Source organism: Molossus molossus, unplaced genomic scaffold (genome assembly GCF_014108415.1).
Source record: "Molossus molossus isolate mMolMol1 unplaced genomic scaffold, mMolMol1.p scaffold_m16_p_20, whole genome shotgun sequence".
Classification (NCBI taxonomy): Eukaryota; Metazoa; Chordata; class Mammalia; order Chiroptera; family Molossidae; genus Molossus; species Molossus molossus.
In genome coordinates this window covers 30146946-30170306 of record NW_023425356.1, presented here as the reverse complement: position 1 = coordinate 30170306, position 23361 = coordinate 30146946, and the positions used below count along the sequence as shown (strand labels likewise).

Sequence of the window (23361 nt, the reverse complement as noted above, 5' to 3'; positions counted from 1 at the left end):
GCCTGAGGTCACGTCCAGTGAGTAGTGACTAAGAACCGAGCCCAGAGACTGGCTGTTAAGTCCCTACTTTCAAGCACTAGACTATACTGACGTCCCAAGAACCACGGAAAGTCATTCCTGGAAACCGAATTGGCTGCCCCCAACCCCCGACCTCTGTTGGGCCACTGCAGCTAGCATGATGGGGGTCAAGGGACCCCAGCAGGTGTGTGTTCAGTTGATGCAAAATAAGTCAAAGGCAAACTTGAAGCCAAAAAAAGCCCTGGTTTCACGGGCTGCAAGCCCCAGTCCTGCCAGCCACACCAGGAGACCAGGTCAAGGAGGTAGGGGTCAGTGCACCTACCCACACCACCAGCAGAGATAAAAGGACTCAAAGCCAGGGCCCTAATACAGTATCTTCCCAGCGAACCAGGGGCATGGTTCCGCAGGTCTGCCCTGCCCCTGACCTCCTTTAGTTATCAGTTCTCTATTTCCTGGACATCCCCCCTGCCACCTGTCCCCACACTTCCACTCCTGCTCCCTTGGCTTCTCATTCCTGCCTGACTCCACAGCACTGAGCAGAGCCCTGTGCTGTGTAAACCCTGCCACACACACATGGCTCAATGAATGGCTGCAGTCACCCTTATTTTCTTACCAATTTTTTCCTAAATATAAAAGGAATGTGTGCTCATTGTAGAAAATCGGCAAAACTTACAACAACATAAAGAAGAATAGAAAATGAGCAGGCCGCCCATTTCCCATCAGCCCCGAGGAGGCCGCTGATAACGGTTTGGCAGACCCCCAAGTCTTTTCTTCATGCGTAGTTTTCTTTTTCGTCACTGAGCTCAGAAGCAAGTTTTTATACCCCCCCCCGCCCCCATTTAATAGAATATAAGGGAAGTTCTCACGTCACTAAAATTGGAATTTTTTTTTTTTATCCTCACCCGAGGATATTTTTCCATTTTTGTACAGATAGAGTGGGAGGGAAAGAGAGGAAGAGTGAGAGAGAGAGAAACATCGACGTGAAGGGACACATCGAGTGGCTGCCACCCGCACGACCAACCAGGGCCGGGGACAAACTGCAACCGAAGTACGTGCCCTTAGCGGGAACCGAACCCGGGTCTCTCCAGACCGCAGGCCGACGCTCTAACCGCTGAGCCAAACTGGCCAGGGCTGGAATTTTTTTTCTTTACTGATTTTTACAGAGAGAGGGAGAGAGAAATAGAAACATTGATGAGAAAGAACACTGATTGGCCGCCTCCTGCATGCTGCCCACTGGGGATCGGGCCCACAACCTGGGCTTGTGCCCTGACCGGGAATTGAACCAGCGACTTCTTGATGCATGGGTCGAAGCTCAGCCACTGAGCCACACTGGCCGGGCAAAAATTGGAAATTATTAAACATTCTTATAAAGCCATGTGTAATGGTTGCCGATCTTCCACCACGGCTACATCAGAATTTACTTTACTGATGCCCACAGTTGAAATGGTCAACTCATGAAACCTTATAATGTGCCTGAAACCTCTTCCTCTGCCCCTAGCTGCCTCTAGTCACGCAGCGGTTCTCATCCTGTGGGTCGCAACACCTCTGAGGGTCGAACGACGCTTTCACAGGGGTCGCCCAAGACCATCGGAAAACACCTACCTCCGATGGTCTTAGGAACCGAGACACCGCTCCTCTGTCTCCAGGCGGGTCCGCCCACATACAGCGTGAGGAACTGTATTAAAGGGTCGCGGCATTAGGAAGGTTGAGAACCACTGAGAGTCTAGTCATGGCCATTCTGCACCTGGGACAGATAGAGAGGAAGGGCCACGATAGTCCGCGGACAGAGCAAGGCAGCAGAAGGACCTCACCTGCCTCCCACTGACGGACTGGGGAGTGGAGAGGGGAGTGTGGAGGCTGGGAGAGAGCCCGGAAGCTGGGGCCCCCGGTCTAACTGCTTCTGCAACGGGGAGGGCCTGTCTCAGCATGTCCCAGGGCCTTGACTTCCCCTTAGAAAGATGGAGGACCACCATGAGATACTACTTGACACCCACTACAATAGCGATTATAAACAAAAGAAGTCTTGGCAAGAATGTGGACAATTGCTAGTCGGAATGTAAAACGGGACAGTCTCTGTGGACAACAATGTGGCAGCTCTTCAAAGAATTAAACATGGAAAAATTATACAATCCAGAGATTCTACCTCTGGGTGTATACCCAAAGGAATGGAAAGCAGGGTCGTGAAGAAAGATCTGTCCACAGATATGTATAATGGAATATGAATTAGCCTTAGAGAGGAAGGCAGCTGTGACAGGCGGTACAACACGATGAACCTCGAGAACACCGTGCCAAGGAAAATGGGCCGGACGCAAGAGGGCTGATATTTCAGGATCCCACGTTTAAGAGGTACTTGGAATAGTTTCAATTCACAGAGTCAGAAAGTACAATAGAGGTTACAGAGTGTCAGTCTGGGATGACCCAAAGTTCTGCAGGTGGATGGTGGAGATGGGCCCACAATATATGGATGTAGTTAATGTCACCAGCAGTACACTTGGAAACGACTTGAGTCGTAAATTTTGTTATGCACATTTACCACGAGGAAAGCAAGGATGGAGAACAGGAAACTGCCGGTGACTCGTACCGGTGACTCGTACTGTCTCAGCACCTTATATCTTGCCATGCACAGAGGGGAGAGCGTAAACACCGCCTCCCAGACCGGCGCGAACGTCAGACGGGCATCAGGGAGAGAGCAGGCTGCGCTCCCAAAGCCGTAATTAACATCGCTAATTGAAGCGTCTAGAAAAGGCCAGAGCCAGACAGTGCCAGACCTGCCCCACCAGCTAGAAGGCCTTCCCCTGGAAGCCTCCCTCTAGGAATCATTAAAGGCTTCCGCCTGCCTCCCAGAAACAAGGTGTATTTAGGATCCCTCAGCAGGGAGGCACCGGGTTCTCCCGGCAGGAAGATGGCGATAGAGGAAGATTTGGTCTTCCTTTAAAATCAGTTCCTCAGCTTTCCCAGAAATTCCTTCTTCAAATGTCCTTCTCGGGGGTGTTTCAAGGAAAGCACTGGGCTGACACCTGGTTCCAGAACAGGTGTGCACCTGACTTGCAAACAACCGTGGGCGAGTTATCCTGCTCTGGGCTTCTCTTGAGGTTTACTCCTGGTGTCCTCAGCATCTGGGGAGGACATATTGACAACGATCCAAACAGAAGGTCTGAGCTAATAGAGGGAGTGACGGGATGGGGGCCACCTGGGCGAGGAGGAGGGAAATAAGCAGCCTTGCCAGTTCACAGGGACTCTGCCCTAAGATTCACTTGATAGATCCATTTTCTATTGCTGGTGCCTTTACTGGTCAGAGTTTCCCCACAGAACACACCACATGGTCTCCGGGGCCTCTAAGACTGACTGCTCCGTGGCACTACTCAATGATGAGACGTCGTTATAAACACTGTCACATGAATAAATAAAAGTGAATAATTAGGGGAAAAAGAGTGCAGGTCACACAGATGGCAGGCCACCATCAGGGGCCCTTAGGAATTTCCTATGGAAACCAAAAAAGCCACCAGCATCTTTGTCCAAAGAGGAAGAGAGATGAGTGTCCCTTCCCCCGCCCCTGCTTCCCCAGGCCCTCCCTCTGCCCCCCTTGGGCTGTTAGAGGCTCTCTGCCCTTCCCCCCACAGCCTGATGCCCTGACCCAGGGGATGGGGGTCAGTGATGGGGTCACTGGAGGCGCCAGCTCAAAACCAGCTCTGTCACTTAGGAGGAATTTAACCCTCTTCCTGCCGGCTCGTGACTATCCAGCCTAGCAGAACTACACGTGTGGAGGGGGAAATAAACGCAGAGAGGGTCTAGACAGCCGGGGAGAGAAATGCAAGCACAGTGGACATACGCACTGGATTTGGAGGCAGAATGTATGATTTAGCCCTAGCTCTGCCACAAACTCGGTCTTAATTCTCTCTGCCTGGGTTTTCCTATTGGGAGTCAAAATACCACCAGATTGCTGGGAGCCTTGGCAGAGTGATTTTCTAAATGTCAAAGCGCTTCATACTCTCGATGGTTGGTTTATAAAGCCCCATACATGGGGGAGGGGTTTGGATGCCTTTAATTCATAGTAGGATGTGGGACACACCACCCCACCTTCCCAGCTCCCAATTTTTCCATTTGCACGTGGAATGAATTCTTTCTTCTTCCCCCAGAGATAAGATTATAAGTGGGGTAGGCGCCACGGCCTTTGATGCTGTGAAATAAATACAGGTGCTGCTAAGTCCTGATCTTCACCTTCAGGATGCAGCCAGACTGGCAGAAAGAAACTGACAGCACTTGTTTATTGTGATTGCCACCAGCTGAGCACTTCACAGATATTTTCTGCAATGACAAAGCCCATTTTACAGATGAGGCAACAGAAGCCAAGGGTTGTGAAGGCAGAGTCTCACTTAAGGTCTCTGCCTGACCCCAAGCTCAAAACCACAGCACAAGGATCTGGGAGAAGAGGCTGCTACCCACAGGCGCTCCAAACCCAATCAACCCTCTTGAGGGTGCCGGTGCGGACAGGACAGCCTTCCTGCCAGTCTGCTGGCCATCAGAGTACCAAGATTAGCTGTTGATCACTACGAATTGTGAGCAGCTGAGTTTAAGGGATCACACTGGGCCAATGACAAAAGGCAGTGTGCTCTGAACCAGACTGTCATTTCTGCTACACCTGGCGAGGCCTTGCCCGAAACCAGTGTGTGAGAAACAGTGTGTTCCCCTTTCTGGGCTTCTCCTTGGCACCAGCACACAAGGGTCCCCTCTGCAGCCCCCATCAACCCTTCCCCTGCTCCCAGCTCCTGGGACACCAGGAGAGCTGCTCTCACCCTCTGCGAGGAAACAGTTCACTCCAGGAACAGAACAGCCCGGCAACAGGAACAGCACCCAGTACCTGGGTCCATGCAATCCCTTTATTTAATTCTCCCAACACGCAGGCCTGATTATCAACAGCATTTTATAGTGGAGGAAGCTGAAGCACAGAGAAGCTAAGTAACTGGGCCGGGGCCACACAGCACATCATGGGTTGCATCTGAAGGAGGAATACTGTGTGAGGCTGAGGGAGGTGTCACAACTGACCGTCTGTCCCCACCACACTCTGGGGAGGTGCTGCTCCTCCTTTCCCAGATCCCACAGAGGCCAGACTCATGATCAAGGGGAGGGCTGCCCCACATCCAGGCGGGCCCCAGGAGAGCCACACCCTCTGCACCCCAGCACACACCCCAACAACCATCACCACAATCGCCAGGACACGAATACCGGCCCCCACTTCTGGGGCCTTCTGTACTGCAGGCTCTACACTAAGTGCTGTAATATAGACATCACTTCATGGAGTCCTTTTCTAAACCCTGTGAGTCTTCTTCTTTTCCCACTTTGTCAGTGAGAAAATTAGGCTCTAAGAAAGTTCTAGTATGTAGTATGTGCCAGAAAACACACAGCGTAGAAGAAGCAAAACCAGCACTCCAACCTGGGTCTGCAGGACTCCACCTTGTCCCCAGCCTCCTAACCCAAGGCTGCAGAGACGGAACGGCCACCGTCAGCCCCAGCGCCCTAGCCAACTTGGCTGAAAGGCTCTGTTCCCACAATGCAGCTCGGTTTCCTAGGATTTTGTCTCATCTCCCCAGACAGATTACAGCGTCCCTGAGGACAGGGTCTGGTCCCCACCCACCCAGTGGGTTTACATAATGAAGGCTTAGTAAAGCGTATCCATTCCATATCTCATTTGTTCAAAATATATCAAACCATTGCCCTTTATTATTATTTTTTCCTTTATTGATTTTAGAGAAAGAGGAAATAAGAGGGAGAGAGAGACAGAAACATCGATGAGAGAACACTGAATGGCCGCCTCCTGCATGCCCCACACTTGAGATTGGGCCCACAACCTGGGCATGTGTCCTGACCGGGAATGGAACCTGCGACCTGTTGGTGTATGGGTGCATGCTCAACCACCATGCCACACTGGCCGGACCAAACCATTGCCCTTAAAAAGACATCTAGAGATTCCTATTCCTCAATCCTGAACAATATAACCTGCCCATTCATGGAGAAATGGCACATGCTGGATTTCCCAGGAAAGCTAGCCACACTCACTCACTTGGGTCCCAGTGGGCACAGTCAAGGGCAGCATGGGTCAGAGCAGAGAGGGCAAAGGAACACCCCCACTGCCCGGGGCTGCCAGCAGGGCCCACATCCTGGGAGCACACCCGCCCTGGCAGGGAAAGGAAAGCGTCCCGATGACCAGCGGTTCGGCAGGATTTGAAGGCAGCAAACATGTCTTTGAGGGAAGAAAAAGAACGGGTCTGTTGGAACACGTCATAGAACAAGGGAAGAAGTTTCAGCCTGAATGAATGAGCCCCCTGCTCTGACAGTTCTCGGAAGCATTCTCTGGTTCCTCGTTGTCACCGAGCCCTCACTCCGGGGCCTGCTCTGGCCTCGGGGTTCTCAGCCGAACTGCAGTCTCAGTCGAGGCCCTCGGTGTCTCCCCAGGAGGTCTGACTTCTCACAGCGCCTGGCACAGAGAAGCCCCGCTACCATCTGTCGTAGCAGGACTGAGGTTGCTCGTGAAGCCCCGAGTCTGGTGCTGGGCCTGGAAAATGTGCTCCACTCACACTCGGCTGCACTGTTCATCCGAGTCCATCCTCTCATGAAGCCCTGTGACATGGAGCCTTGAGCTGGCCAGGGAGGAGGACGGCAACCCGAGAACAGAGGACAAGTACCCGCCTCAGGACTGAGTGGCCATCAGCTGTGTGAGGATAATAATAAGATAATAGTCTAAACCTCACAGCTGGAAACCAGGCCCACTCTCTCACTGTCCAGCATCCCTCTCCCCCACCACTGACGCACACATTCTCTGCCCTGGCTCTTTCCAGAACCCCACAGATGCTTCTCCTCCAGCGAGTCTGCCTTTCCCAGACATGCGGCAGGTACCAAGCTTGGAGACCTGTTGGCTGGCAGGATATGACCGCTGAAGAGGTCCACTCTCCTTAAAGCAGCCGGGGACCCTCCAAGTCTTGAGACAGAGCCCAGGGGATCAGGCACCACCGACACTGACCCTGGGAAATCACCTCCCACTCCCCGACGAAAGACGAACAATGTACATCTATTCCAAGCCAAACAGCTGGGAGGAGAATGGAGGTAAAATGAGGGAAGACCAACTTACATGAGGGGTGGATGGAGGAAGGGGACTTGCTTCCAGGACGGGGGACTGGTGACAACCCCAGGGAGGTGCGGAGGCCAGCCTAAAGGAGGGGGCGCCGCAGGTGCTGCTCCTGCCCTCTCCATCGTCTTCCAGGACCCCTCCACACAACCGTGCACACGCTCAGCCCCGGCACCCGCAGACCTCTATCTGCTGCCCCAATCTCGCAGCCACGGAGCTAAATTCCGTCAGCTCAGCACTTTTGCAGAAAGGGGGTTGTTTTGCTCGTGCACCACTCTTTCCACAGAGGTGGTCATCTTGCTTGCTCCCCCTCTTCCAGGGTCCTCTCACGCACAGCTGCTCTCCTTTCTTTGTAGGGGTCGTCCCAGGCCCCGCTACCTCAACAAACTCCAGCAACTCTGCTCCGAGTGTCAGAGCCCTGGCTCCGTTTCACGGAGAAAAAGCTGAGGCCCGAGGCCCAGGGGGCATCAGTGTGATAGGGGAGCCCACTCACCCTGCTTACAAGAGCTACTTGGGTCCACATGGGGATACCATGCTGTCCAGAAGGGCGTCTCCCCACACAGAGCTGGGCTCAAACTGGCCCCAAACTGACACTGTCCCCTAGCCAAGACACCACACAGTCAATCATAAAATTGTTGACCAGTCTTCTTTCCTGTTCAGCCTCTCGCCCCTAAGAGTCTCCCCAACACTGGAGAACAGAACGTGCTTGGCTGGAGACCTGTATGTCATAAATTGCTGTTAATAACAGATTCTCAAACTGGAAAACAAAATAATAGAAGGCCTGGCCCTTCGTTTCTGCTCTTCTGATCCCCAGCACTGTTTCCTGCAAGGCCAGAAAGAGAAAGAAACGTCCCCTTCGGCCATATTCAGAGAGGGAGACGGATTCCTACCACCCCAGGACTCCCAGGGGCCCCCTTTTCCCCACCAGCCTCTCCAGTCCTGGGCACAAAAACCAGGCCCTAAGGGGTAACTTCTCTAATTTCACTTCATCCTCACATTTACGAAGCACCTGCTAAGCGCCAGCACCGCGGAGCTGGTCCTCATGCAGCGGTGAGGGTTGCCGCTGGGGAATGGTGGGTGGGACGACGGGGCCCGTGTCCTTGCAAAGAGCAGCAGCTGGCCAGCTGTCTGTGCTCCCCCCAGGAGGGCGCGGATCTATCGTGGGTGACCCAGAGCTGACTCTGTTCCCAGTCACCTGCCTCTGTGAGAGGGGTCAGGGGAGAAATGAAACAGGAGTGAGAAGGCATTGACCAGACCACAGAGCCCGAAGCAGCCATCTTTACCAAGAACAACAGTATAAAAGGCAAATCTGACTGTGCCTGGAGATAGATGTGTTCAGTGCATTGGTTATGTGCAAATTGTATGTAAATATGTGCACGGACCTTAAAAACAATCCAAGTGTCACTGCTGCTCGTTCTGCCTCTCGCTCACTCGGGGCTACCTAGGAAGCGCCTCCCCACCTGGCCAGGGCATCCCAGAGTACTGTCCCCAGCCACCTCTCCCAGCATTCCGCTTTGCACCAAGTTCTCTCTTTGACCTCAGCTCGCCTCACAGCCACCTAAGAAACCTGAGTGCAGAGGAGGAAGAGAAGATGAAGATATGCCGGTGCCAGGCACAACCAGGGTGGCAAATAGGGAGAGGAGAACAGTGGCCTCTGCCCAGGCAAACAAACACCCTTCCAACCTGGTCCCAGGATGGGCTCCAGACATTCCTCAATGCCCCTAGCCCTTCCCATCAGCAATCCTTCGAAACCAATGGCAGGAGGCCAGGGCAGGCTCTGCAGCACTCCCCAGGGTGGGTTTCCACTTGTTCTGCTCAGGGTCACGCGCACCACGTGGAACAGCTCACCCCTGCAGACCATCGGCCACTGTGGCATGAGGAAGCCCCGGCACTTGGATGAGTTCCCATCTCCAAAACTCAGTCTCCTCATCCACAAACTGGGCCGTTTGATACTCTCAGCCCTTCCTAACTGGTTTCGGGACGCCCCCGAGACGAGCCGCACGGAGGGGGGCGCACCAGGGAAGGCCCTGGGCCCAGTGCGCATGCGGGGCTGCGGCAGTGTCCGGCTACACATCTGGAGTTTGAAATGGCACCGAAAATGACCAGGGTGGCTCTTATCCTCCTCATCTGACTCAACTGCCGCAGCAGCACAGCATTCTCACCTCCTCCTGGTTGGGGTCACGACGGTTCCGAGAGGCAAGCGGCCGGCCTGAGGACACACAAGCTGAAGCTGGCCATCTCTGGTGCCTACGGTCCTGGGCTTCCCAGCCTGACTGATCTACCCATGGCCCATTACCAGTTCGAAAATCATGGAAGGAAGGAGACACCGTCGTTTCCACATTATAGATGTAGAGACCAAGGCCCAAGAAGGGTTCTGAAGTGGGCAGGACCACACAGAGTGAGCCGCACAGCTGTGCAACAGGGAACATCAGCACCTGGCACACCTTCCTCTCAACCTCAGTCACCCGGCCCCAGGGGCCAGCCCATTATTCGGCTCAAAGAAATTAGGTAAACGGTCCAATATCGGGATTCAAAATCCAAAAGCTTCAAATCCCGAACTTTCTGACTCTAAAACTCAGTGGTGTTTTCACTAAACAACCCTGCTTCTCTGTAAGTTGAAGCCTATTCCAGAGTGAGACTGAATTTCTCAGCATGTACTGTTGGTGTGGGGAGGAGGAAGAAAGACACGATGTGACGACCAAAACTGGCAGCACACCCTGCAGTGAGCTGGGATGAGCCTCGTCCTTCGCCTACCACGCAGGCCCTTCTCAGCCAGCCCCCGCCACCCTCCCAGCGGTCGTCCTCACAAATCTACCATACAGATATAAACTCGCACTCTGGGCTCCGGCTCACACGGTGCCCCTGCCTAGAAGGTCCAGAAGGTCCGTCCTAAATTCTTGATCGGAAAACTCCTACACCTCACTCAAAGCCCAGCTCAAATGTTCCTCCGCCTTCAGAAGTCACTCTCTAATAATCCGAGCAGAGCTGATTGTTCCTCCAGGGCGTTCCATAGCCCTTGGACATCCTGGTCTCTAGTACTTGACTGGAATGCAATTATTTTTCACCTGTCTACTTCCCAGGCTCTGGCTAGATTTGAGACGCTGATACTCTCTGAGACTGGAATGACAATGGCCTTCTCTTATTTAGCCCTTATTCTACAACAGGCATCACACTAGGCATCTCTTCACACACTGAACAATCTCAACAGCCGCACCAGGCAGTGACTACTGTCACCCCCACGTTACAGATGAGAAAACTGAGACTCTGAGGTTAAGTTACCTGGAAAAGCCCACACCGGTGGTCAGCTCCAGGATCTGCCCATCTGTGCTGGGACTAGATTATACTTCCTCGCCGCCCCCCGTCTGAATACAGCGCTTGGCACATGGTAGGTGCTCAGTAAAGGTTTGTTTCATAAGGAGGTATGGAGGGAGAAGGGTGTTGCTGCCCCCAGCCACCTCCCGCCCCCAGTTCTACTGGGAACCCCTTGACCCTGTCTCCCTACTTGTTGCCCTACCTTCCATCACTACAGACATTCCATGTGTCTTTCCTCCCAAAAGCACCAGGTGCCTTTCCCATCTCCCATCCATTGCTTCCTTGGGCGCCCCAGCAGGGGTGAGGAGCCCCGCAGGATTTCCATCCTGAAAGATTCACTGTGGCCTCATGATGGGTGGGGCTAGTGACTCTCCCTCCCTCCACATGCACCTTCTTGCGCCCAGTCAGGACTGGTTTTACCTCGTCTCATGCAAGACAAAACAAGCACCAAGAGGCAGGGGGAGTCTGGAGGTCAGCACCTGTCCTACCCTCTCTCCCAGCACCTCCTGGCTGACCTGACCGCGGGTCTGGGGCTTGGAGGAAGGGGGCTGCTCCCCAGGGCTGAGGAGGAGGAGACAAGAGGTCCTTTGTGTCGGCAGCACTCCTGAGACACCTGTTCTCCCTCCTGCCTGTGGCCTCCCTCCCGGCCAGTCTGTGTGCGGCCTTGTTTATCCTGCAGCCCTGGCAGCCGGGCCCAGCCTGCTCCCAGTGTGGGGCTCCGGCAGCCCCTGCCAGCACCTGCCCAGTCCTGGCAGCCCTGGAGGCTGCAGGCCAAGCACAATCACCCTGCTGTTGACACAGTTGTTGATTTTCAGGAGGGCAGGGAGGGACTCGAGGGGAGAAAGGCAGCAAAGGTATTTAACGCCAGCCTGGTTAATTTGCAGTTGGCCCTGGCAATCCTGCAAATCCCCCCTCCCTGCACCCCTTCCTCTGCAGCTGCCTAGGAGAGGCTTGGGCTTCCAATACCTGGGCTTCTTGGGCCACACCCCACACTGTGCCCAAGTCCCACTGGAACCCACAGCACAATCCCATAGGCAGCCACCACACACCCCAAACCTATGCTCTCCTGTGCTGGAACACACGACTCACAGCTGAACAAGGGCTCTGGGTGCCAGGAGCCCCAAGCCACAATGTCTTCGGATTCCCCACATTCCCCGTCCCCCAAGTCAGGATGACCATCTGACATGTGCTTGGGGGCCCCTGGGAGACAGGGGGGTCTGCCCTTAGAACCTTGTCTTCTGATGTGTTCTTGCCAAGCTAGCCCTTCCTCATTCTCCAGGTCTTTACGTTTTCTCTTATAGGGAACCTTCCCAGACTGCCCGAATCTGGTTGTGGTGCCCCTCCTGGGCGCTCCCAAAGCACTCTACGCTGCCCTTCCCTACCTGCACTTCTGTCAGTCAGTGTCTAATCGACGATTTACTTCTCTTTATCTTCCTCAAATCCCTGCCATGGCTATGCTGGTCTCTGCCCGAGCAGCCTCGGGGCAGGCGCTCCCCACATGCTGAGTGCAGGGGGGAACTGAGCAGGCCCTCACAGGCCCAAACACCCACTCCACCTCCACACCTCCCCACTCTGTCAGTCAGTTGAACTACGAAGGCCCCGGGGCTGGTTATAAGGCTCATGTGCTTCAAGAGTCACCTGTTCATTTGTCACCAGCACGTGCACTTAGATTGGTGAATCCAAGTAGCCGGTTATCTCCTCGGAGCCCGAAGAACAGGATCTTGAAGGGCAAGCAAGGGATGGGCGAGTTTTCACAACGGGAGAGGGCAAGAGGGGGAGAGGAAGGAAGGAGACAGAGAAGACCCTTTGGGCTGAAGACCAGCAGAAGGCCTGGCCGAGGAGCTGTCATCAGAGAAGGCAGGATCCGCCCTCCTCCCCATTTGTCTGTCAGTCTTTCCTGCCCCATCCTTAACCCGATCAGCCTTGACTTGGAACCACGGAGTCCTCTGTACCTGTGGCCAACCATCCACCAGGACCCTGACTCCACAAGAAAGGGAGTGACGGTCCAACTCAAGACCCTCTCTAAACTGACCAGCACACTTGCCCGGCTGGTGTGGCTCAGGGGCTGAGTGTCGACCCTTGCGCCAGTGCCATTCCCGGTCAGGGGACATGCCCGATCCCCAGTGGGGACCATGCAGGAAGTGGCCATCGATGTTCTCTCTCATCGATGTTTCCATCTCTCTCTCCCTCTCCTTTCCTCTCTCTCTAAAATTCAATAAAGAAAAAAAAAATTAAAAATAAATAAATAAACTGACCAACACACTTGCACATAAGCCCTCCCCTCAATGCTGGTTCCCAAGCTCTGTATCAATCAGTGCCCAGAAAGGGGTAACCAATAGCCAAGAATCACCTCCAGATTTGGGGGTGTCATGTTCAGGTGTATGGCTCTCAGGCCAGGTGGTGGGAGAAGGGAATTCACATAATGAAAACCACAGGGCCCACTCCAACACCTATCAGAATCGCTATTATCAAAAGACAACAAATAACAAGTGTTATGGACGATGTGCAGAAAAGAGAACCCTCATACTCTGCTGGTGAAAATGTAAATTAGTGCAGCCACTATGGAAAACAATATGGAAGTTCCTCAAAAAATTAAAAATAGAACTACAGTGTGACCCAGCAATTTCACTTCTGGGTATTTATAAAAAACAAAAACACTAATTTGAAAAGACATATGCACCTCTGTGTTCACTGCAATAGCCAAAATGTGGACGCAACCTAGGTATCCATCAATAGATGGTTAGATAAAGACGTGCTACATATACACAGTGGAATATTAGCCATAAAAAGATTAAAATCCTACCATGTAGGACAACATAGATGTACCCAGAGGGCATTACGCTAAGTGAAATAAGTCAGACAAAGACAAATACCATACCATTTCACTTACAGGGAGTAGGCAGCAGTAGCTTTACAGTTGTTCATATGGAAAATAATACAATAATTAATAAATAATACAAGAATAAACTGTGTTTCACATACTCCAACTGTAAACCTACCTTTGCCTACCCTATATGTAGAATATAAAATAAAACAAAATTAATGAATAAACAAACAAATGAAACAGAAACAAACTCATAGATACAGAGAACAAGCTGATGATTGCCAGAGGGAGGGGGGATGTGGGTGTGGGTAGAAAAGGGGAAGAGGATTAAGAAACACAAACTTCTGGTTATAAAATAAGTCACAGGATATAATGCATAACATAAGGAACAAAGTCAATAACATAATAACTATGTATGATGACGAATGGTTACTAGACTTAGTGGGCGATCGCTTTGTAAGGTATACCAATGTTGAATCACTATGTTGTACACCTGAAACTAATATAATATTGTATACCAAATGTAATTAAAACTTAAATTAAAAAAAACGACAACAAGAAACCACCACCAGTCCCTGATGCTCTGAGCCGTTCCAGCGGGCCATCTGTACAGCTGTGCAGGCTGGGCACAGCACATTGCTGATGCCTCCTTCACCTAGACTTACACACTTGTTACAGTAACAGTCCAGTTCATCCCTTCACTTCCTGAGATACCAAAGAGAACGCTCTCCTGCTACATACCTCTACCCCAGGCTAGCTGTGACACAAAGCCCCTTCTCTGTTCTCTGACCCTGCTTCCTGGCTAGGGTACTCGTGAGTGAAGACAGCCCATCGCCAGAACCAGGAAGAGAGGCCTCCCCTCCCTGCCTCACCAGCCCCAGCTAGGAGACCCCACGGACCCCCCCCCAACTCTTTCCTTGCCACTCCTCTCTCTCTGGCCCCTCACCCTGGCCAGACTCCCACACCATCCACTACTGGGGTGAGGGGGTGACTGTGGTTCCATGCTCCCAAGGACAGGAGGAGGAAGCTGAGCTTACAGAGACAGAAGGGAGGGGAGGTGGGTGGTTGCCCACTGCCGCCTGCTGCTCTCCAGATAGACAGGGATTGAAACCCCAACTGTGTGGGGCCCAGAGGCTCTGGGGCCTGGAGCTCAGGGAGGAGGGATGTGATCAGCAAGGTCCCTGCCTGCTTCTTTCTTGGCCTCCCAGCCCACTCTCCCCTTTCCATCTTGGTCTAATGTCTCCACTGTCTCCCTGGGGCCCTCAGAGACATTGCCTGGTCCTCCAGGGACCGGAGGGGGCTGACCAAGACCCCACCTGGCTGCCTACACACACACAGACACACACACACACACACACACAGAGGCATGCTTTCACACCCTCTCCACCAGCCAAGAAAAAGGGAGCCTGGCCAGCCAGAGAAATGGCAGCGACTGGAGGGGCCACTCCCTTCTCTCAACAGCTCCCTATTCATTCCCCACTTCCCTCACCTCACCTGCCTTTGAGAGCCTGGCTGTACCTGCACACAGGCTTCCTTCCAGCCCCTCCCCACTAACCTTTTATTCCCCCTTCCTTCCCCACCCACCTTGCTCCTCCAGGGACAGGCCCAGAACCACAGCCTCACAGGGATGACTGAATGACTTCCGGCCCTTTCAATAGGAGGTGAGGGGCAAGGTTACAGAGCTTCGCACCCCACACCCTGAAACAGAAAACGTGCCTCACTCTCCACTCTCAGGAGAGCGCAGGATCTGCCTTGTGTGGCCCTGTTAGGGGCCAGAGGGACAAACAGAATAGTGGGGAGTAGCTATAGTTATAAGAAATATTAATCATGCTCTGTTACCCGTGATTGCTTTGTTCTGATTTAAGAAAGCACATTCTGACCTGGCTGGGAATGGCAGGCCCCAGGACCTGGGAGTTAACCTCAAACTGCGGCCCATTCTCCTTATCTGAGAACTGCCCCCTCATCTCAGAAAGACTAACAACCTTGGAGTCCTGGAGGTGGTGCACCGGAGACAACCCTTCCTTCCAGCCCCCAGCCCACATTCCCCAACCCAAATTACTTCCCCATGCTGTAATCTGTAACTGTTTTTACCCATTGTTATTCCTTTTACCTACTTCCCCAAGTAATCTTTGTCCTTCTACCTAATATAAATAGCTGGCTTATGGGGGGGGGGGGTGTGTGCAGAATTTTCAGGGATAACCGGCTGCTCTCCAATGCTGCCAGCAACATTGGACTAAACACTCATCTACGATTCAACATTGTCTCTGCTTAACTGGCTCAAGTAATGACAGGCAGCTTGGACCCAGTCCTTCTCCAGTGTCAGCCAGGCGAGAGTTAATTCTTCTTCTTTTTTAAAAAATCCTCACTGGAGGACATGCTTAGGGAGAGGGAGAGAGAGAAACATCGACGTGAGAGTCGATCGCTTGCCCTCTGTATGTATGTGCCCCGATTGGGGATCGAACCCACAACCCAGGCACGTGCTCTGACCAGGAATCGAAACAGCAACCTTTCAGTGCACCAGGCAACGCTCAATCAACTGAGCCACTTCGGCCAGGCAGGAGTTAATTCTTTGGAGTCATCATGAGGGCAGTTTTTAAGCCAAGGCTTCTCTCTATCTCCTACCTCCTCCCAGGTGCCAGGGCCAAAGCAGGAGGCCTCAAGATCCTGGGTACCTAGGCCACCCAGCCCAGCCCAGCCCAGCCCAGCATGGGGTCCTCTAAATGGTCATCCAAGGGTATCAGTCCAATCTACAGGCTTCTTCTCCTATTCCCACTATTACCTCTCCTACCAGGGACCTTTCTTTCTGCAGCATATTCTTGTGGTGGCCAAGCCTTGACTACGTTTTGTCTTCCAGAGAATAAACTGATGACTGCTATTTCTGTCTCACTATCTGGCAATTCTAGATATATTTTAAATCCTTTCCATTCTGATTGCAAAAGTACAACCATTGTTGAACTACTTTTGGAAACTATAAAAATAAGAAAATATGAACCACAATTTTTAAAAGAGATGTCAACAAAGGGTGTTGGTCCAGGGCAGACCACCCCAGCTATGGGGAGGTTTGCTTTGCCTCTTTCACCCTGGCCTCTAATTGGCCACTCGCCCTCCTCTTGGACTTATAAGGAAACCCCCCCAGACCTGGTTACCCCTTCGAATGGCTGGACCTGGACCCCCACGGCATCCACCTCTGCCCCAACTCAGCACAGGGTCTGGGACTGCCAGGGGCACCTCGAGCTGTGCCAATGAACCGGACCCATCCCCAGGGTCCTCCACCCCTTTTGGAGGGAAGAGAGGGGGCAGAGATCAGGCCCTCTGGGAACCAGTGCTCACCCCAGTCCTGTTCCACAGGCTGCACATTCCATTCTGAGTCAAGCAGGGGCGGGGATGGGGGAGGTAAGGTGAGGGGAGGAGAGGAGACCAGTCTGGCCTCCTCTGGGGCAGATCCCCCAGGGAGCGTTCCTACTCAGTCTGTGGCCCCTTCCCGTTCTCTTCTCAAGTTTAAATACTGAAATTCACCCAACCTTGGACATCACCCGAGAAGACACAGTGGGGACAAGAGGGGGAGGGTTAACACTAACCCCTTCCCCCAACCCAGTCACAATCCCCCAGGCTGTTTATGGGGCTTCATGCCAAGGCCATTTAAATGCTAAAGCCACTTCTTTGGAAGGAGAGCTTGAATGTGATGTTGTGTATCAGGGGTAAGCAACTGAATTCAGATTTCCCGAGACCTTCCCAGAGCAACAGAAAGCACCTGGGTAGTGATGCTTTTTAGGAAAAATGGTTGCAGCTGCATACACTGTCCCCACTTCTCCCTTCCTCTCCTGTACCACCACCACCACCACCACCACCACCACCACCACACACACACACACACACACACACACACACACACCGTCCCATAAAACATTTCTGGCTCGAATCCTCAACCTTTGGGCACAAATCTCAGCCTCTGCCCTTCTAGCTTGCCCCCATGTGCACACTCGAGGTGAGATGACAGGTTACACACAGCACGTCCTGGGCTGTGCCCAGGCTTAGGTTTGCCCACAGATGACCATGGGAGGAGGCAGGGGAAGCCTCGGCCACTTCCTCCTCACCTCACAGCCTCTAGGAGATCTAACCACGAGTGCTGCTCCCTCCCTGGGTCCATCCAAATCCTCCCTTACAGCATCTAGGAGAGAGCAAGGGGGCCAAGGGCTCCTGGCCCTTCCCAAGTATGGCAAGTCACAACACCAGAGGTGCATTCAGGGGCAGGAGAGCCAAGAACATCCCTGGAATGGCAGGTCGCAGCTGCGAGGGTCTATGCTGTGGACCACACAGGGTGAACAGAAACCTTGTTCTGGGGGGGCCACAAGGGCCTTTATCACCTGAGCCTTGAGCAGAGATGGATATATGGGTCTCTGGGCTAGGTCAATAGCTCTCAGGCTGAACTGAACCAAACACTCCACCCCCACTCTACCCCACCCTTAGTAGAGAACTAAGGTATCTGCTGATCAGAGAAAGCATTTGAATTTTTTAAAGAAACACTGTCACCTCTGACCAGAGAAACTGGAGAAGGTTGAAGGTGGCCCCACTCAGTGGCCTACAACAAATCTCCCAGTCAAGCCTTTCCAAGGAGCTGGAAGAAGGACTAAGGAAGGGGCAGTTAAAATGGGGTCACCCAAGCCCTAGCTGGGTAGCTCAGTTGGTTAGAGTGTTTTCCCAATACGCCAAAGCTGCAGGTTCGATTCCTGTCAGGGCACATACAAGAATCAACCAATGAATGCATAAATAAGTGTAACAACAAAACCTCAATCTCTCTCTCTCTCTCAATCAATCAATCAATCATAATTTTTTTTTTTAATTTTCAAAATGGGGTTGCCTAGGCAAAGACTCCCATCCAGGGCATGTCTTTCTGTTTGGAAACAGGGAGATGGCAGGAGCCATGAGAGTGATCCTCATGGGCCCTGGTGCCCCGCCTGGCACTAGGCACTGACAGCCTACCTGGCTACCACATCTGGGTTCCAGGAAAGGAACCAGCAAAAGGTGAGGATCACAGTGAGTTCTGGCAGGAGTGAGCCCTTCTAAGCAAACACTGAGCACAGAAATAATTCCCATTCAAAGCACGATTTACTGTGGGCCTGGCCAGGCCTTCCCAGCACACAGCCCTTTGCAAACACTCAGCTTCACCCCTGAATGTGGGCTGGGGGAGGGGCACACGGGCACAGCTGCATTTGAATTCCACTTTTTCCAGAGGCATCAGCTTCAGCTTTAGCTTCCTGGTGACCTACTCAGGGAGCTTCCCAAAAGGGAACAATCTCAAAGCACCACCAGAGAGGAGAAAACCTTTATAGAATCAAGTTTAGCCCAAGCAAACACTTGTCTGGCAATAGCTGACTCCAGAGCCTTACCATTCATGGAGCCCTACTGCAGACGTGATCAGACATGATCAGATGTGAGCCTTCTGTGTTCTAAAAGACAGGGATTCTCATTGTTATTGTCCCATTTCACAGATGGGAAAGTGGAGGCTCAGAGATGTTATGTACTGCACATGCCCGACCCAGCTCTAAATCCTTCTCACTTGGGTACATCACGTTGCCCTGAATCTGCTAATTATCAAAGTAGCAAAACATTTGGGAGGGGCCCCGGACCCCCATCCCTACCAGAAGTTAAGATGGGGATAAGAATGTAGCTGAAATCTGAGTCATTTCCAAAGCCAAGGAAGCGTTGGAAATGGTCCTTCACCATCACTGATGCTATGGGCCTAGACATGTCTAGATACTAGACATAGGGTGATTTTTACTTCCTTTTTGTATCTTCGGTTGATTTTTCCAGTCTTGTACAATGGTCATTTCTGACTACAAAATCTAGGCAAGAGCAGAGCATCATATCAGGCAATAGCGAGTGAGTGAGACCTGTTGGCTCTACCTCCAAAACAATTTCCTGCTGGCCCATCCTAATCCAACACATCATTTTGATTCAGAATCAGCCTCCTAGCAGGCCTCTGCTTCTGTCCTTGCTCCCCTTCAAGCTATCCTCTCTTTAGCAGCTGAAGCAATCTTTTTTTACATTTTTTCCCACTTATAAAAGCAGTTCGTGACCATTGTACAAGTCTGGAAAAATCAACCGAAGATACAAAAAGGAAGTAAAAATCACCCTATGTCTAATATCTAGAATTAACCTCTGTAAAAAGGCAGCCGCCTAGTTTTCTATGTATACATGACGTACATGCGTCTAATATACTTATCTTTACAAAACTGGTACGACACTGTATCTTTTATTATATACTTTCCAGGTTATAAACTATTTTCTTTTAACAACACTTTTTGCTTTGGGTTTGGGGGGGGGCGGTGTGTAGAGTTGATACATGCACTTGGCACAGTAAGAAAGGACAAAAGAGTCTACAGTGAAAACACCATCTTTCCGCCATCCCATCCCTCAGCCATCCCCCCCCCCCGGGGGCAACTCTGATTACCATTTCTTGTGTACCAAATAATCTTTAAAAACCATAAATCAGATCATGTCATTCCCCTACTTAAAGCTCTCCAATGGCTTCCATCGCCCTGGCCATAAAATCCAGGCTCCTAACCGGTCAGTGCAGCAGGTCCCTGTGACCAGGCTCTGCACTCCTGATCTCTCTAGTCTCCCCCTCCAGCACCCCTGCTGTTGTAAACTCTGCTCTGGCCTCAACAGTTTTTCATTTGCTGGCCTTTCTTCATTTTTGTGCCACTGACTCCTTTTCATCCTTCGGGCCTCACTGGGCTGTCCTCTCCCCAGGGTGGCTTTCACTGGCCTCCTAATCTAGGGCCACCCCTGCCACCCCCCGCACATATGTTCTCTGTCATATCACCCTGTTGTATTTCTTTCACATCACATAGGATCGAATACTGTCTTGGTTATTTATTTCAAATCATTGCCTGTTGCCTGCCACTAGAAAGAAGGCTCCCTGAAGGCAGGCATACTACCTGTCTGTTCACCCCTGAATCCCCGCTGGGCACATATGGGTGTTCAACAAATTTCTGTGAAAGGAATAAATAAGGATGACTGCACTGGCTGGTCCTCATCCCTGAATGCCCACTAGCAGGACAAGAACCAATCTCCTGGCCATCCTCCCTCATGCCTGGGGTGGGAGTTAGAGGGTCAGAGAAAGGAGAAAGAAGCCTATTGTGTGAGACAGCGTGGGTGGCCAGCCACAGCCTGCTCTTCCCCCGGAACCCAGCTCAGAATCAAAGGAGCTGTGACAAACCCAAATTCCTAGAAAATACTCTACATGCAGGTGGAAAGTTAGAGGTGAAACTGTGGCCCATCGTGTATCCCAAATCCCATATCTATTCTACCCAGGCAGCTGGGATATTCCTGGTTCCCAAGTGAGCCACAGAAACAGGCAACACAGATGCTGCCTTCCCCAGGTACAGCCAGCCCCATCCCATCTGACTCTTCCCTGGCCCTAGACACCTGGGCACCTCTCTGGAAATTCACCCAGCCCCAGAGACACAAATGCACATCCAATCCAGGAGCCAGCAGCCCATGCCCTGTATTCAGGGGACACCCTGTGGAGACATTTCCTTCCTGGGGCCTGGTTTCCACTGAGAACACCGCAGCTGGGCCAAGAATGACTTATTTTTTTTAAGGAGGGAATGAAGTGCCTTTCACAAAAATTCGAAGGAAAGGAGGGAGGAAGGAAAGGGAGCAAGAAAGATACAAAACTTAACAAGATGGAACTAGAGAAGGAGTAGGAAGGATTTAACAAGCTGAAAACAGGAAAGGGTGGGAAGTGTGAGGTTTCTTCCTTCCCAGAAGTGGACAATTATTATAATTGATTAAGTGAGCACAATCCTGAAGTGCTTTTCTGGGCTCTGTACAAGGTCAGGTTAGTAATGATGACAAGAACAGCTAACATTTCCCCAGCACTTACTATGTGCCAGGCACTGTTCTATGAGCTTCACTTTATTGAGAATTTTAATCCTCAAGACAACCCTATGAGGTAGGTACTGTTCATATTAAACTCATTTTACAGAGAAGCAAAATGAGGCAGAGTAGTAAGGTTAAATTGCTCAGGATCATGTTGCCAGTGGCAATGCCTAGGATCTAACTCCAGAGCCTTGGCTCTTAACCGTTAAGCTATAGGAGGTTTTCAGTGGTCCAATTAGAGGGGTCCCTACCCTCCTGGAGTTCCGGCTTTCCAAACCGCTATCCCTTAACTAATTATTGGATACCAACTTCAAAGATGTGTACGTAACTCTGCCCGTTTTGCATAAGGGAAAATCTAGAAAAAGTGAAAGGACTGGCCCAAGCTCACGCTGCCGGGAAACTAGGACCAAAACGTGCTGAATCCCAGCATCTGGAGCACCCCTTCCTATGGGAGCCCGGTGGACGCCAGGGTCCCTCCCAGAGCAGCAGCATCTTCTCTGGCTGTCTTTCGCCAGACCCTTTCACCAGCGCCGAGGCACCCTGCCCGGAAATTCCCACAGAGTCAAAGCAAACTTCCCAGGAAAACTCCCCGGCTTCCTCCGAGCCCCTGTCCCAGAGGCGGCTGCCAAGAGCGCCGCCGGAGTCCTTGCAGCTGCCGTCCACCCTCCAGGGCGGGAGCCACCGCTCGTGCGCTGGGGTCCTCCCGGAAAGGTCCAGGGCTGAAGTTCAAAATTCACTTCCCGCCCAAGCACAGCTCGCCGCCCCGCCCGCGACTCTCCGGCCACCCCCACGTCCCTGCCACCCCCTCACCACGCCCCAGTTCCCGTGAAGTCATGAAGCAGCTGCCCCGCTGGGGTTTGCAGCTGGAGACCCCGCGGGCGATCCCTGCGCGACTCGGGACTCGAAGCAGAGTGTGTGCGCGCGCGCGTGAGGCAGAGTGAGAGGGAGTGAGTGTGCGTGCGTGTTGGTGTGTGAAGCAGTTTGTGCGTGCGTGTTGGTGTGAAGCAGTGTGTGCGCGCGCGTGAGGCAGACCGTGAGTGTGTGTGTGAGTGCGTGCGTGTTGCTGTGTGTGTGTGTGTGTGTGTGTGTGTGTGTTTACGTATGGAACGCGCGGGGTGGGAAAACAATGGCGAACCGCTGGGAACAGAGCGACTAGCCCCCCGCCCCCCACCCCTCTACCCCCAGGCACTATTTGCTCTAACGGTGAAACCGGGATGAAAAGGTTCACCTACGACATCCCACGGCGGGAGTGGGGGTTGTAAGGAGAAGACTAGGTGGGAGGTGGGAGGGGGTGGAACACGAGCAGCCGGAGCAGAAAACAAACAGGATGCAGCGCCCGGCTGGTCGGTTAGGGAACCGACCTGGAAGGGTGGGAAGGGTGGCTCTGGCTGGAGCCCCGCACACCCCACACACCGGAGCGGGGCGGGCCGGGGGACCGCCGTCTCGGCGCCAGCGCCCGAGTCCCACTCCGGGCGCTCACAGGTCGCTTCGGCTTCCTGCTGGGAAGTCCTTCAACTGGGTGAATGGACAGGATGGTGTGAAAGACTTGGTGCCTCTCGGCCAGGAGCGGGCGCGGGGACCCCGCCAGCTCGGCTCGCACGGGGCGCACAGGCACAGACACTCGCAGCCACCCACGGCCTCACCAGGCGGCCACCCCTCTCCACAACGACCCCGTCTCTACCGGCGTTGCTGGGGTCAGGTGGGGGTCCATCTTTCCTCGGAAAACTTTGCAGAGGACGGAAACTCGCAGAGAAGAGAGGCGGCGTGTGCCCAGAACCGTGGGGGCGCGAGTGTCAAACTTCCGAAGGCGGGGAGGGGGCGCGGAGGGGAGCACTTACTACTCAGCCGGGCGCCGGGCTCTGGGCTCGCGGCTCCGCGCTGCTGCTGTTCCTCCGGCCGTCCTCGCCTGGCGGCCCGGGCTTCCCGCTCACATGCCCCGCCACGCAGCGATCGGGCGCGGGGCGGGGAGGGGCACGCCCCCCGCCGTTAGCCAGGGACTCGCTCTGGACTCAAGACCGACCGGGTGGGCGCCCAGCGACCGGCTGCCGTCCGGGGCGGGGCCCTCCGCCGGCCAGGCCGCTCTCCGCCCTCTGCCCTCTGCCCTCTGCTGCGGCCGTCTCCTTGCCTTCCGCGGTCCTGCCCCGTCCTCGCCCGGACGCGGCGCCGGCCGCCGCCCGGCTCTCCGGCTCCGCGCCCCGGC

At 53.1% G+C, this 23361-nt stretch overlaps 1 protein-coding gene across 2 annotated transcripts in view; it reads right to left on the bottom strand.

Moving 5' to 3' along the window:
* SOX13 (SRY-box transcription factor 13) overlaps window positions 1-23136 on the bottom strand; it is a 47279-nt gene extending 24143 nt beyond the window's left edge. For both annotated transcript variants that reach the window (XM_036273368.1, XM_036273369.1), the window contains exon 1: window positions 23000-23136. The gene's annotated coding sequence lies outside the window, so the exon portion shown is untranslated. The remainder of the gene's footprint in view (window positions 1-22999) is intronic.
* Between the last annotated feature and the right edge of the window lie 225 nt (window positions 23137-23361).